Below are 14,521 nucleotides of genomic sequence, written 5' to 3' on the forward strand. Positions count from 1 at the left end.
ACTGTGCTCACAACCTAGTGCTTTTCAGACCAGACACATTTTTGCTCAATTAACTAAGCAACTGGTATAAAAAAATACAATCTGCCATTGTGCTATAAGAATACGAAAGCACAGAGAGGACAGCCATAAAAGCTCATGAGTCTTGTTCTCATGATTTTGTTTCAGTCACTAAACAACAATATCTTGCACCTCAGCATCTATCACCCAAAGTGACATTCAGGGACACAGGCATTAACTCCCCGTCAGTCTCCGTGAGGTTGCTGCCAGCAGAGCCCCACAGTATCGATTCCTCGGCTCCGCTGTCTCACCACTGACTGCGATGCTTCTCAGGGCAAATTATGGGGCTCTTTAGCACTCCCAGTTGCACTAGAGGTTTTGATGATCTCAACTGTCAGGAGTAGAGGGATGAGAGGAACCAACTTCTTCAGAAGAAATGATTTATCTAGGTATGACACTACAGTGAGATTTGAAGTTTGATGAATCACATCATGATTCAACTTTGGTTCCAGCCTGAATCCTATTAAACAAGAGCTGTAAGAGTAGCTAAGCAGTAGGATGGGCTTTGCTTATTGTTGGGGGTTTTTTTCACCCTTCTTTTATTTAAATCATTCCTTGTCCTCATCAAACAGAGAACATTACCTAATTCCTCTACAGCATGTAGAGGATTGTGTGTTATCCCTCTACAAGGATCCATATTAAACCAACCACAGACAATAACCTCATACCATTCAGTACAGGAAGCGTCATAATCTGCCATGCATTAAAGGTCTAAAAAAACCCTGCCTAATGTTAGAAGAGTCTCAAGCTGTTAAGCTACTACTTAACTACGGTAATTCACCATGAAGTCTCTCCCATGGCACAGCTAGAGAGTTGTTTTCACTTTCTAATAATGAGCACGTGACTTAGGCATTTAATGAGTTCCCGAAATAACTGAACCAAAAGGCAAAATCCAAGAAGTTTTACTGCCCAGGGAGAAAAAAAAAAATCATAATTAAAATAGTGAATGGGCAGAAGAATAAAACGAAGGCTGGGGGTGATTATAAAATCATTTAGGTGGAATAGCAAGTGTATTGCTTTCCTGTCCCAAGGGGGATTTAAGCATGACAGAAGGCAGCCAGCTTTGCAGTACATACCTGGGGCTCTACATCCCTCTTCCCCCTTATCGTCCTGTATCATCAGGAATACTGGTCCCTCATCTTGGATTCAACACAGTGATGATTATAAAGAAGTACCAGCAATATCATTTACTTTGCTAGCACTTTCCCCTGTGAACATCAAAATACACTGCAGACGTTAATGGTACCTCACTGCGTCATCACAGAATCGTCTGTTCAAAAATATGCAGGTAGAGGGATGGAGAGGATAAGCGGTGGAGAGTAGTAATTTGAGTTAGCAAGAAAAGAGTCTCAGGTTCTATGAACTCTCTGCTATAAGCACTGGGCTGGATAGCCCATGGTCCCAGTGGCTCTGTTGGGTCTGGAGTAACCATGGATGCTAAAGAGCCATCACCAAGGTAGATCTAGTTTTAAAAATTCTGAAAAAGCTTGGCCTTTAAATAGTTTGGTTTTTGTTTGGGTTTTTTGGGTTTTTTTAATCCCAGCAGGGGAGTATGTTTGTCTTCTGCTGCTGCACTGGAGCAAGAGTCAGTGCACAGACCTGCAAGTTGTGCAGCATTTGCCTTTCCATCCTCTTGCACAGCTCAGCCTCCTGGCCTGTGCCAGCATACCCCTGCAGAGAAACTGCTAGCCAAGCAGCAAAACCCTAGGGCAGAAACTTCGTTTGGAGAAAAAGAGAGACCCAGCCACTACCAAAACTGCTCTGTGGATATAGATGCAAATTCTGCTCTGCTTCAGAGGTAAACGTATTTCTGACACAGCAGCAAAGATGACTTCCTTACTCATCGGGTTTGGAAAACTGGGCACAGTGCACTCCTCCACTTTTACATTTGCCCAGAGTGGGAATCTGCTGCCAGCACAGGGTTGCAATATCTCAGAAGGATGAACACTGGCATTGGTCAGATCCTGGTCTCATGGAGACGTGGGCGTATCCAGGTGCAACTGTGAGGAAGGATGGTCAGAGCCTTCAGGGTCCCCTGGTAACCCCAAAGCCAAAAACAGTTTGGAGGTTGGGACGGCCCAAGCTGCAGGTCTAAATGACACCCTAAGGATGGTCCGGGGCTCACGCTTTCCTCTGAACCCAGCCCAGGCTTGGTTTGCAGGAGAGACCCAAACCGTGCTAGGGACAATTAAGCAGCACAGATGCTGGGATGCCCGTGGCAGATCCACAACCCAGCACTGGTACCAGCACACGCACTGGACACCCATCTATAAGCCACTAAAAAAGTCTGAGGTTTTCATCCACCCTAAGCTAACACCACCTCAGGTGATAAACACCTGTCAGAGGCAGCCCTCCGTTGTACAACCAGGGGCAACAGTCCCCACACGGATTTTAGAATCTGTCCATGTTTAATTTTCTTATTTAAATACTTCTACACATTTAATTCATTGAGTTGTTTTATAAACAGTAGAAAATAAGAGCTAAGAAAACTTGTTAATTTTTAGATTAAAACCTTCAGTAAGATTTCATTTCAAATTGGGCTTAAGGAAAGTAAATTACATTTTGGCCAAAGGCCAAGCTCTGAGTTTCTAATTAACTTAATCAAACTTTTTCATAGCCTAGCCCTTGATAATTTATATAACCAATTTCACTGAAAAGGCAGAGTGAGCCCTGCACCAAATCAGAGAGAAATAACTAGCGAGTTCAAAGGATTTGTTCTCATTAACCCTAGAGAAAATGAGTTCAGCAATGAGCTGAAAGGTAGTAGCAGGTAGTAGCTCAAAAAATGTATTTTAAAAGGTTGAATAAACACTGGGCTCATAGATTTTACCAGAGATAGGCAGGTAATGTTGATCATTCACATTAAAATTTATTCATTTTACATTAATACCAAGAAGTGATCAGCATACAAGATAATTCAAGCAGGTAAGAATGTTTATGTTTTTATTAGACCAACTAAACTGACTGGAACTGAAATAAATGGACCAGCATGCTTAAAACCTTGTTCATTTTTATCAATCTTACCAGCTGGTCCACTGAAAGATACGTCCAGGCCTTATGAACTCCTTTAATGCCTTTAGACTACCATGGCAATAAGAAAATACCATGTCATTAATATACACAAAGAATCCACACTTAGGCTTTTGGAAAGCCTGTTATTACCGACTTTATCAGGGGATAACTGTTTTATTTCCAGCTAAACAGCCAGGCTGACTGTAGAAGCAGTCACTGGGAAGAAATTAATGAAAACATCCATTGCAGAAACAACTAGGTTATTTAACTAACTCAAGACCATCACACTCAGGGGAAATGGCATATGCTGGCCTGACTCGGTCCCAGAGTGGGATAAATTGTCTCCCCTGTCCCGGAGGGGTCACCCACTGCTTGTCGTGCTCCCAGATTACAACCGAGGGCACCCATTTGGTCAGGTTTTGTGGCAGATTTTGCTCTGTCACATGATCTTCCAGTTGAAACCTGTGTCAAAACTATATATTGTTTTACTACAGAATATTCTGCTTTCTTTTTTTTTTTTTCTTTTTTTTTTCCTCTTTTCTTTAGCAAGTGGGTAACCCTTATGATCACCTTGCAGAAGGAGCCCAGGCATGCTGATAGCCCTCACTTCCAGGCTGCAAAACTACCAAGTCCTGAATGACATGATGGAGAGGCTCAGCGCCCAAGAGAGGCCTGGTGTGCACAACAGTAAGAACAGGAAATTAGAAATTAGGGCCAACACATACACAGAAGTGAATCTGGCTTGTTTAGCTGACAGCTCAGGATTGCGATGCACCTATGAAACGGGGCTGTTCTGGTGACCCTTAGCAGCTACTAATTAAGCTTTAGTTCTGCATGGGAACCAGAGGGTAATTTACAGCATTAGCTGCATGCACTCTGATGCACATACATGTTTCACTACATAAATATATTCAGTAATATATTAAACCTAATGGCTCCTCATGGTCCTGCGTATCCCTCTTGCTGGTCTCAACATGAGTTTTACTTGCATTAGCTATGGGACAGGGAACAAGCAGAGCTCCTAGAGCAGGAAAGCATCTTGCATACGAGAGCCCCCACAAACCAGACAAGCACCTTTTGGATCAGCAGTAAGAGCTGCATCACTCCTCTCTGCCTGAAGATCCCCCCAAGGAAGCAATGGCCTGTTGCCATGGGCATATCCAGTCCCAGATGCCTAATAGAACAAAATGTGGCTAAATTTATCAAGTTAATTGCAAGGATACAACTATCAAAACTCTAAATTACACCTTTGATTTAAGACAGAAAACCCTTAGAAATAAAAGGAACTTAGCAAAATCAGTTTAGATAAGCTTAGGAGTGGGAAGACAGAGGATGATTGGAATTTCTTTAGCTATTGGGTGAAAAATTAGTAGGAATTTGCATCCTGGACAAAGAGGGAGTTGTAAAAAATCATGAAGAAAAGCTCCAGGCTAACTGGATAATTAAATCTCTCTCAAAGGATACTAGGAGTAAGCAGAGAGAATGCAAAGAAAGAGGAAAAGAAACCATCCCAAAGAAAGCTGTGTCTTAAAAGTTGAGAAACAATGTTACAAGTGAAAAATAGCCCTAGTCAAACTGAATTAGAGTCCTCAAAGGAAATTAAAGCAACTAGGTAAAATGACAAAATGTTTTCTCCATATTTATTTATATGGAGAAAATTAAAATAAGAAAAGAAAAAAGGTCACTACTGGTGGCACCAGGATTAAAGATAATCCAAGTATGCTCCAAAATGTGCAATACTTTGCTTCAGCTTTCAGGAGGAAAGGGGGCAAAGGCAGGATGACCAAGGGGAACACATATATTAAACAGGAGCTGACCACATCAAGGGCTGAAACAACACTCAGAAATCGATGGCTGTACACAGGTCCAAGAAGTGTCCTGAATCCAAACAATTGTGACACCTAAGACTTCGTGTTATTTTTTCATTGTGGAAAGCATCAGCACAGGCTGCTGATGAGTCTCATCTTGTTTTGTGGCACACAGCATCGGGGTCTTTTGAAACTGGACTAGAATATTTGCTATAATGCCCCATAATCATGCATCCAGCTGGAAAGATGACAATCAGAAGAACTGTAAAGAACATAAGAAATTGGTCAGCAGGAAGTGTCCCACAGTTTTCACCAATAATAGGACTATTAAACCAGGATCACCATTGGAACTGCTCCAGAACTGGTCTCCAGACCAACTTCATGTAATATTTTCATAATGCAAAGCAGGAGGATTCTGAGTAAAATCACTGATGATATGAAGCAAGGAAGTATCATCGGTGAACGAAAATGAAACATTGCACCAGGAAAAGTGGAACGACTCTGAAGACTGGAGCACTAGGACCGGGATGGAGCTTCATGGTGCAGAGAATGAGCATGTTCATAAGAAAGGGAAGGGGGACAACATAATTCTGCAGTTAGCTGGGGGGGGTCTTTGGTTAGAAAAACAGACTTTGGCAAGAGACACTCAAGTGCACCAAAGGGTGAAGGTAACCGATAGGAAGCAGAAAAAGAAAATCTGATGTTAAAACATATCCAGCAAGATACATTCAACAGGAGATACCCATGCTGTACAAGTCCCTGATGTGGCCTCACCTGAAATCCTTTTAATCACATCTCAGAGAAATTATTTCCAGCAAAGATGCAGAGAACTGTAACGATGATCACTGAAGCAATGGAGAACATAATAAAAGGGGAGACTAAAAGAGGACAGTTTGTTTGACCTAGCAAAATGCAAGCTGAGAGAAGAGTTATTTCAAGGACAATATTGGCACAAGATCAAATGGAGATAACACAGCCAAGGATTGAATATAGTCTGGAAGTCTGGCATCGTCTTCAATGTTTCTCTCCTACAAGAGTAAAGGCAAGAAGTTACAAGACAAAACCTGGTCCCTTTGCAAGAAACCCACAGGAAAATCTTGGCACTGGGTCAGGGAGGGTTTTGACCAGCTGAGCCTCAGTGGTCCACCTGCTTGCACCAGGGTTAGGGCTCACAGCAAAGCCCCATCATGAGCTACAGTCATCTGCAGGCAGCAAGATGTGCTGTCCCCATCATCTCCAGCAAGCCAGGAGCATGAGCATGGTTCCTCCACGGCTTTATAAACTATATTTGTAGTAAAGGGCTGAACTTAGCCCCACATAACTGTATCCAGGCAAATAATATTTTAAAAAATGGAACAAGGAGGAAACGAGAAAATTTCAAAAAGATTGTGAGGAATAAACATCGACTGTGGCGCAGGAAGCAACTGGTCTGCTGTGAAAGCCAAAGTCAAGCCAAGCCAAAACCAAATCCAAACCTGCAGCTAAGACAAATCAATTGGACTACACTGATCCAGAGCCCAGCTAAAAGGCTTTGTTTTCTTCAGCGAGTGTTTCACAGGACAGATTCTTGGTGTAAACAAAACATTTAAACCATATTTGGCATCCGCTTCTCTTCTGCATGGGTCAAAGATAAACACTTCAACTGGTTTGTTTGATTTAGGAGGAATAAAATAACAATTCTGTTAAATATTTTAGGTGAGATTTCACACAGTTTCCTTTGTGTTCAACACTTCTTATTCCACATAACATCCTGCTTGGATCAAGAAAATATTCCAATTAAATTCAAAACTGTATCAAGCATCCCACTATTCATCAAGATGAATATTTGCACAATATTGAGCTTGACATCCACTGGAGTTTGACCACTGGAAACAGTGAACCAGCTTGCATTTTTTATCCTTATCTCAATTTCTGATAACATTTTGCAGCTTCTCAGTGTAGGCAAACTCTACGTTCACTGTGAAAGTCACATTCAACTAATCTGATGGCCAGCAGCCCCAGCCCCATAGCCTAGTGAACCAGCACAGCCCAGACAGGAATCCACCCCAGCACTGGTTGTGAGCAAGTGGGTTGTCAGAGGATGACATACTTCCTACTGCGCGTGCAGTGAAGCACATCTGCGAGTCAAAAATGACATTACAGCACGGAAAATCTATGCTTCCTCCTGTCTGACCCTAATCCAGGTGAGCCCAGCTGTGGCTGAAGAAAAGTCAAATAAAATATGAGCTTGCAAGTGTTGCATTAGACCTATTAGAGGTGAAGCTAGCAGTACCATTTAGAAGACAAAAGGAAGGAAAAAAAAAAAAAGTTAGTTTATGGGCTTCGGAATTAGATTTCACCCTGAAGGCCTGAGTTTGGAATTAGAAGTTGCTGAAGCCAAACTTTTCACTTCTGGCCCTCCAATGGTGCTTTCTTTTAATTTCTGAGGTCCCAGACTAAAGCACCTTTGCCTGACTGCAGACTCCAGCTCAAGTGCACAGCAGCCGTGCTCTGTTTCTTTCTGAAAACAACACGTCATTAAAAATCCCCAGAAAATGGATATTTATTTTTGACATTGCTCTTTGCTCCTCGTTCTTTCAAAACATAGTAACAGCAGCAGCAATTTCATGTTGGATTGCTGGACTGTGCTGAAGATTAACCCCTTGCTGAATCTCCACCTCAGAGAAGCTCTATGAATAAATTAATAATCCTGCCATCAAAACAGGGTTTGAACAGTAAACAACAAATGATGGGGTGATGACAAGGGGGCACAAGCAGAATGATAAAGATAAAATATAAAAACTAGCCAGCCAACCATCCTATGTAATTTCTACAGCAAGATTCCTAAAGCAAATTGCACATGAAAATGAATTCACAGGCTGCATCATACCCTTAGCTCTGGCACAAATGTTTCATTTGCAAATGCCATGTTAATTCCAGTCTCTTGTATGGGATATTTACAAATTATATGTGTTTGAAATGAGAGGAAATTATAATTTATTACCCATATTTTTATTTCTAATACTGCCATAAGTGTTACTAAGTATTTTTAAATGCACCCAGCTATAAAATTTATTCAGGTACCTCTGACAGAAGTGAGATTTACTGAGAATAATTGTTAGTTCCACTGACATAATTCATGACTATAATTCAAAAGTGTATACAAAGAATACTTAAGCTTTTAGTAAGAAGATGTTCAGGGTCATGGCTTGGTTCCTCTCTGTTGACTAAATTACTGTCAGAATAATGGACGCTTCTGAGATCTGAGAAGATGAGAAAGCCAAAATTTGGTCCAAAATCAGAGCTCTTTGTTAGATTTCTCTAACAGTCCTGAGGAAGTTGAGGACTCGCTTTTCAAAGAAAGAAAGAAAAATCAAGTTAATACTACTACAACTGCAACTAAGTTACAAAATGTAAACTATTGTTTCTTCTATGGCATGTGTACACCTGAAGAGAACTTTGTACAGGTACAGGAGGGAAAAATGAGACTGAGGAGCACAGAGGTCGCAGCCTTCAGTCAAATAAGTCTGGGATGCTGTCCCCATGCGAAGAGTTTTCAGCCCTGCTGTCTGTTCAGGGGTCTGCGCCCCTCTGCGGAGACGCAGCGAGCTACCGCATTTTGCATCCTCCCTGTGCACATCCCTATGGAAACACACTTGCCTGCAGGAATCATGCGTGTCAGTTTGAAACAGGCAGTCTGTGGACTTTGTAAGAGTACTTTCTGTAAATTACTTTTAAAACATAGCCATTTTTTCAGTTCATTTGCCAAGTAATAATATTTATACAGTGCTGTTCATAGGAAGAGGTCAAATCACAGTTAATAAGAGACATTCAAATTGGTGCTTCATCTCCCTCCACCTCAAAAATAGAAGGAAAACCACAAACCAAAAAAAAGGAAATCTAGCAGGAAAGCATGAAGAAACCCATGTTTCTTTTCTGAGGGGGTATAAACTCTACAAAGGTGCTCTGGAGCCAGGACTGAGGACCCATGTCCTATTCCTGCTGCAGGTGGACTCTCACAGGTTGATGTGCCACTACTCGTCGCTGCTCCCACTCCAACATCTGGGTGAGCCAAAGGCTCCTCATGTGCCAGACAAAAGCAGCCAACATGTAATAAATAAACTATCACCAGAGCTGGTGATGGCAGATAAAAAAGCCATCCCCAGCACTAAGGCATGGCCGCAGGGTAGTAAAATACACTCTGCAAAGATACGTCCTTACATTGCCACCTCTCTTTGCAAAAATCACTTTTAAAGGCAGGCCAAATCTAATTTATTTACAACACAGTTAAAAATTTTATCTACCAGTGCACACATAGCGGTGAAGAAGGTCTAAGCAGTCTGAAAGGAATCTGGTCGCTGAAGACGGGCAGAGTGGTGGGTCATTTCAACTGCAGCCTCTGCTGAGCTGTAATCAGACGCCCAGACTGCCACTTTATGGAGCCTACAGACCCTCTGTCTGAGTGCTGGGGTTGTGCATGGTGGGGGTTTGGTCACGGGGGTTTGTTTTCTCGAGGCTCCCCCAGCTCCAAGTCGGCCCTGCCTCTGGCCAAGGCCAAGCCGGTCGGTGATGGTGGTAGCGCCTCTGCGATAACATATTGAAGAGATTAAAGAATGTGCTGGGCCGGGGAAGAGGGAGGAGGAGATGTGGGGGAAATGCCTCTGAGGACACCCAGGTCAGTGAAGAAGGAGCAGGGGAGGTGTGGCAGAACAGAGACCCCCCTCAGCCCGTGGGGTCTCTGTGCCCTGTGCCCATGGTGGTCACTGATGGAGTAGGTACCCTCCTGCAGCCTGTGGGGGACCCCACACCAGAGCAGGGGCTGTGCCTGGAGAAGGCCAGGACTGTGAGGGGAGCACAATGGTTGTACTTCAGTGCTGGGAGAACTGTGACCCACGGGGTTAACCCACGCCGGGGCAGTTTGGGAAGAGCTGCACCCCGTGGGTAGGACTCACATGGGAGAAGTCTGTGGAGGACTGTCTCCATGGGGAGGGAGCCCACGCTGGAGCAGAGGACGAGTGTGAGGAGACCTCCCCTGAGGAGGAAGGAGCAACAGAAAGAAGGGGTGATGAACTGACCACAACCCCCATCCCTGCCCCCTGCGCCACTGCAGGGAGAATGGAGAGAAAAGGGGAGTAAAGCTGAGCCCGGGAAAAGGAGCGGGGTAGGGGAAGGTGATTTTGAGATGTGGTTGTATTTCTCACTGTCCTACTCTCTTTGATTGGTAAATTCAGTGGTGGTGGTGATGTTTAAATGAAATTGATATTCTTTTCTTCCCCTAATGAGCCTGTCTTTGGCCCATGGTAGGAGCTGGTGAGTGAGTCCTCCCTGCCCTTGTCTTGACCCCTGAGGCTTTTGTTACATTTCCTCCTCCCCATCCCCGGGTCAGGGGAGCAATGAGCCAGCAGCCTCGTGGTGCTCAGTTGCCTGCTGGGCTTAAACCACAGACACCTGTATGCAGTATTTTCCTGCACTCTAATGGTTTAGTAATCCAAAGATTTAAAAAAATTATTTCTTTGCAATATGATGGTGCAAGTTTAATGACCCATCCTATCCACTCCTTTGCATTTAACATAATAGGAAGCCATGTGCTTAATGAGGTATTGGAGATCCCCTTAGAGGTTTCCCATCCAAATATTGACCCAATCCTGTGTTTAAAATCTAAGGAGATCAACAGCCAAAAAAACTTTGGGTTTTAGTTACTAGGAGTGCACTGACACCATCTACCCAAACCTTCTGGTCTTCCAAGGCAGGAGGTTTTCATTCACTTTGCACCCTTCAGTACAGTAGCAGCTGGTTTACGTTAAGAATAAGCTCTCTTGAAAGTGGAGGATCTCTCCAAGAAGACATTTTAAATTCTCACATACAATCTCTGCACATACTTTCTCTATCATCCCATCTTTCCCAGCTTGGATTAACTAAAAAAAAAAATCAACATACAACTATCAGTTGGGAAATCAATGAAAGCTGATGGCTCTTTACCACTTAACACTGGATAGAGAATTAAGACATATCAAGAAGCAATAGATAATTGCCTGTGGAAGCTAAGCAGAGTCTTGTGTCAGCACTCGTGCTCTGAGGTGCCACTGGTCACTACCCCTCTATAAACTGACTACCCACCTGATCCAACACTAAAATGACCCAAAAGGCTGGAGGTAGAGGAGGAACTCGGGCAGTTTTAGACTGAAGCTGCAGGTTAAGCATGCGAACACCCAAACATGGCTCACATCTGCTGGACAGGAGTTCTGAAATGATTAACACACACTTAACGATTTGCAATATTGAGTCATGAGAATGAGAAGTTTTCAAGACAGCAGCCTGGATGCAGCCACAGATGGGCTTGGCAGGACCAGTCTCACAGTAAAATAATGCCTCATAATGCAATTAATCTCCCTGAGTAAAAGTAATAAGGATAAAAGAACAAGACTTTTCCCAGCTTCAAATGCAATTCCCTACAGGTTACCATCACACCTTTCATTTCTCAACACTGGTAACAACAATGTTTAGTTTTTCTTTTTAATTGCATAAACTTCTCTAGAGAATTAGCTGAACAAGAGGAAAACCAAACTGTATTTAGTGACCTTCTGCGAAAAGGGAAAAATGCCTCAGGGCAGGTTTTTTTGTGTGTGTTGGGGTTTTTTTAAGAAAAACTTTTAACTGCTCGATAAATAAAACAAGGGAAGGGGTTGGGTGCTGCTACCCCAGCCATTTGTCTTGGCAATAAACTTACACAAGTGACTGTTAGCAAGTGACAAGTAAACATGAAAAATGAAGGCAATGGTTTGACAGGTATCTCATGCATTTTATCAAAGTGAATTGGATGCAGAAATATGAAGGATAGGTTTTGCAATACACACTGGCTTCAGTGAATTAAATGCTTGTTTCTATAGGGCAAGACAGCAGTGACTGGGCAAAAGAGGACTTTGCAGGAAAGTCTGATGGACTGCCGTTCAGCCTTCGCATTACACCACCATCGTGTCAGCAAATCTTTTCCAGGGTCCTGCACCAGCTGCTTATAATCTCTATTCAGACGCCATCCTCCGCTTCCCAGCTCAAACCACTGTAGCTCCTCCACTGGCAAACTGAAAATATAATAAAGTTTTAAACCCACTAAAGTTACAAGAGCTTGGTGACAAGCAAAGATCCATCATCAAGGCACTTCAAAGCTTGAGTCCCTACACACAGGTGCTGGAAGGTCCTCCCGCACACACACACACACTAAAATATTAATTTTTCCCCTACTGTTCCTTTGAGTTTCATCTTTTCCAGAGCTGGCATGGCTGTGCCAGTGGTTTGCTCCTCTCCAAACACCAAATGCATATATTGGAAACTTTTAATTAGTCAGAATCTCTGGTCTCTGGGTGCCCAAAGCTGCCTCGCGCTGACTTTGGGGAGCAAAGCACTCATGCCTCTGTGGAAAAGCAGCAGCAACGTGGGAAAGAGGAGGAACCGGAGACCTGACAGCTTTGCCTGATGGGCAGCCGCTTAACAGGTCCCACATTTTTTAAATGAATAATTGAATTTAAATTACTTCTAATGCTGAAATTAATTTAACCTGTTTAAACTTAGCGTGTTGTCACATGTTGCAGGAGCGCGGATTGCTGCTGCTGCTGCAAGTGTATTAATAGGAATTCCTGAAACTATTAATAACTGGAGCCCAGCAGCTGATCTGTGTCATCTGCCCAGGGGTCTCCAAGTAGCAGCAAATGCCCAACTCTCCTGCCAGCAGGACGTACACGAGCGCCAACAGGTCTGGCTGGTGCTGGGGAAGGCAAGCAAAAAAGACGCAGAAAAGCTCAGCTGTGGTCAGCCAGGGAGGCTGCTGTTCTCCTGGGACCAGAGCCCACAGCCCCATCCTCTGATCTGTGATCTCACAGAGACTGGAGGGAACTCTCCTTGAGGATGGGAAACTCTGATCTCCTTGGGGCAAGGACTACTCATCTTTTTTCTTCGTACATTGAAGCAAGCACAGTATTCAAAGTTGAAAAATCTTTTTAAGATGAACACTGGAAAGCCCCCCAATCATTTTGTACCAGTGGCAAGACCCAAAACTTTCTGTTGGTGGGTGGCAGGGTGGGATGAGAAAAAATTTCATTACAAGATGAAAGGTTTCACACTTCTCCTTCCAGCTAAAATCTGCATTACTCTGAACATGCTAAGGGGGTGTCAGCTCCCTCTGTCCCACCTACCCCATGGCAAATCCTTTGAGCAGTTACAGAAAAAAAAAAAGGAGGCAATGTCCCAGTTTGGAAAGTATTTTTTTAAAGCATCTCGTCTGAATAAGTTTGTCATATGAAACTAAAAAGAAATCAGAAGCCAACTTTGCTTCTGTCGTCCCTGCTGGAGACAGCAGATGGGAAGACCCTCAAAATACCATTACTGTAAGTAGTATGTTAAAACATGAAGTTTGGCTTGGGGCAATAAAACCAGATCACTCTGACAAAGAAAGATAAATATCTTCAGCTGCGCCCCATTTTTTGCTTGAGCAAGTAAATACAAACACATCTCCTAAAGCAGAAATCCATTGCTGTCAACATTATATACATACACACACACACTTAGGGTTTGTTTTTTTTTTTAAATTATAGAGCAGAAAGGAGTCAAAGATCAGTGGAATTTATTTTTCAAAATAAATGCCAAAAAAATTCACAGCACCATGGGCTTTTGTGCTTTCTGCAGACTAAATCAGCTTCAGCCAACTGGTAGCAGAGTGGCGAAGAATGGGAAGTCAGCTGAACATACCAACAGAGTCACAACTTCAGATTTTACCCAGAATGTCACAAAATTTGGTGCTTTACTAAAACCCACAATTCAGAGACACGACCAACTACAGGAAAAAATTCACCTTTCATTTAACATTCAAAAGGCTGTTTTGCACCTTACTCTGCAGACAGGAGGGAAAAACCTGTGCCCACTGGAACCAGAGGGTGAAGCTTTCCCCTGCTGGTCCCGAAGGATTGGAAACCTTCCCCACTTTGAGACGGCAGCTGGAAGCAGAGCCCGACTCACAGCCCACCCCTCGGCGCTGGGGTCTGCAGGGCTGAGATGGAAACACCCTCTGCAGAAACACCCCCAGCCCAGGCAGTGCCCACAGCAGGGGAGCACCCAGCTCCCACTCCTGTGCCCCACCTTTCTCAACAGTTTGTCAGCACTTTGGAGAGTTTTTTCATGCTCTGCAGGAAGACACCAGAATCTCGAAGGAGCCTGAATGTGCAATGCACTCTTCTGCATATTGTATACATAGATATTTAAGACTCAGCTGTATCCAAATAATTCCCTATTCATATATCATATAAATAGTATTATTAACTATATTATAATATTAATTATTTACAGGATCACAGAATCACAGAATCATCTAGGTTGGTAGGGACCTTGAAGATCATCCAGTCCAACCGTTAACCCAGCACTGACAGATCCCAACTACACCAGATCCCTAAGTGCTATGTCAACCCACCTCTTGAACACCTCCAGGGATGGGGACTCCACCACCTCCCTGGGCAGCCCATTCCAACACCTGACTACCCGTTCTGTAAAGAAATACTTCCTAATATCTAGTCTAAACCTTCCCTGGTGCAACTTGAGGCCATTCCCTCTTGTCGTATCACTTATTACGTGATTAAAGAGGCTCATGCCCTGCTTTCTGCACCCTCCTTTCAGGGAGTTGT

Source organism: Strix uralensis, chromosome 25 (assembly GCF_047716275.1).
Source record: "Strix uralensis isolate ZFMK-TIS-50842 chromosome 25, bStrUra1, whole genome shotgun sequence".
In the NCBI taxonomy this organism is placed as follows: Eukaryota; Metazoa; Chordata; class Aves; order Strigiformes; family Strigidae; genus Strix; species Strix uralensis.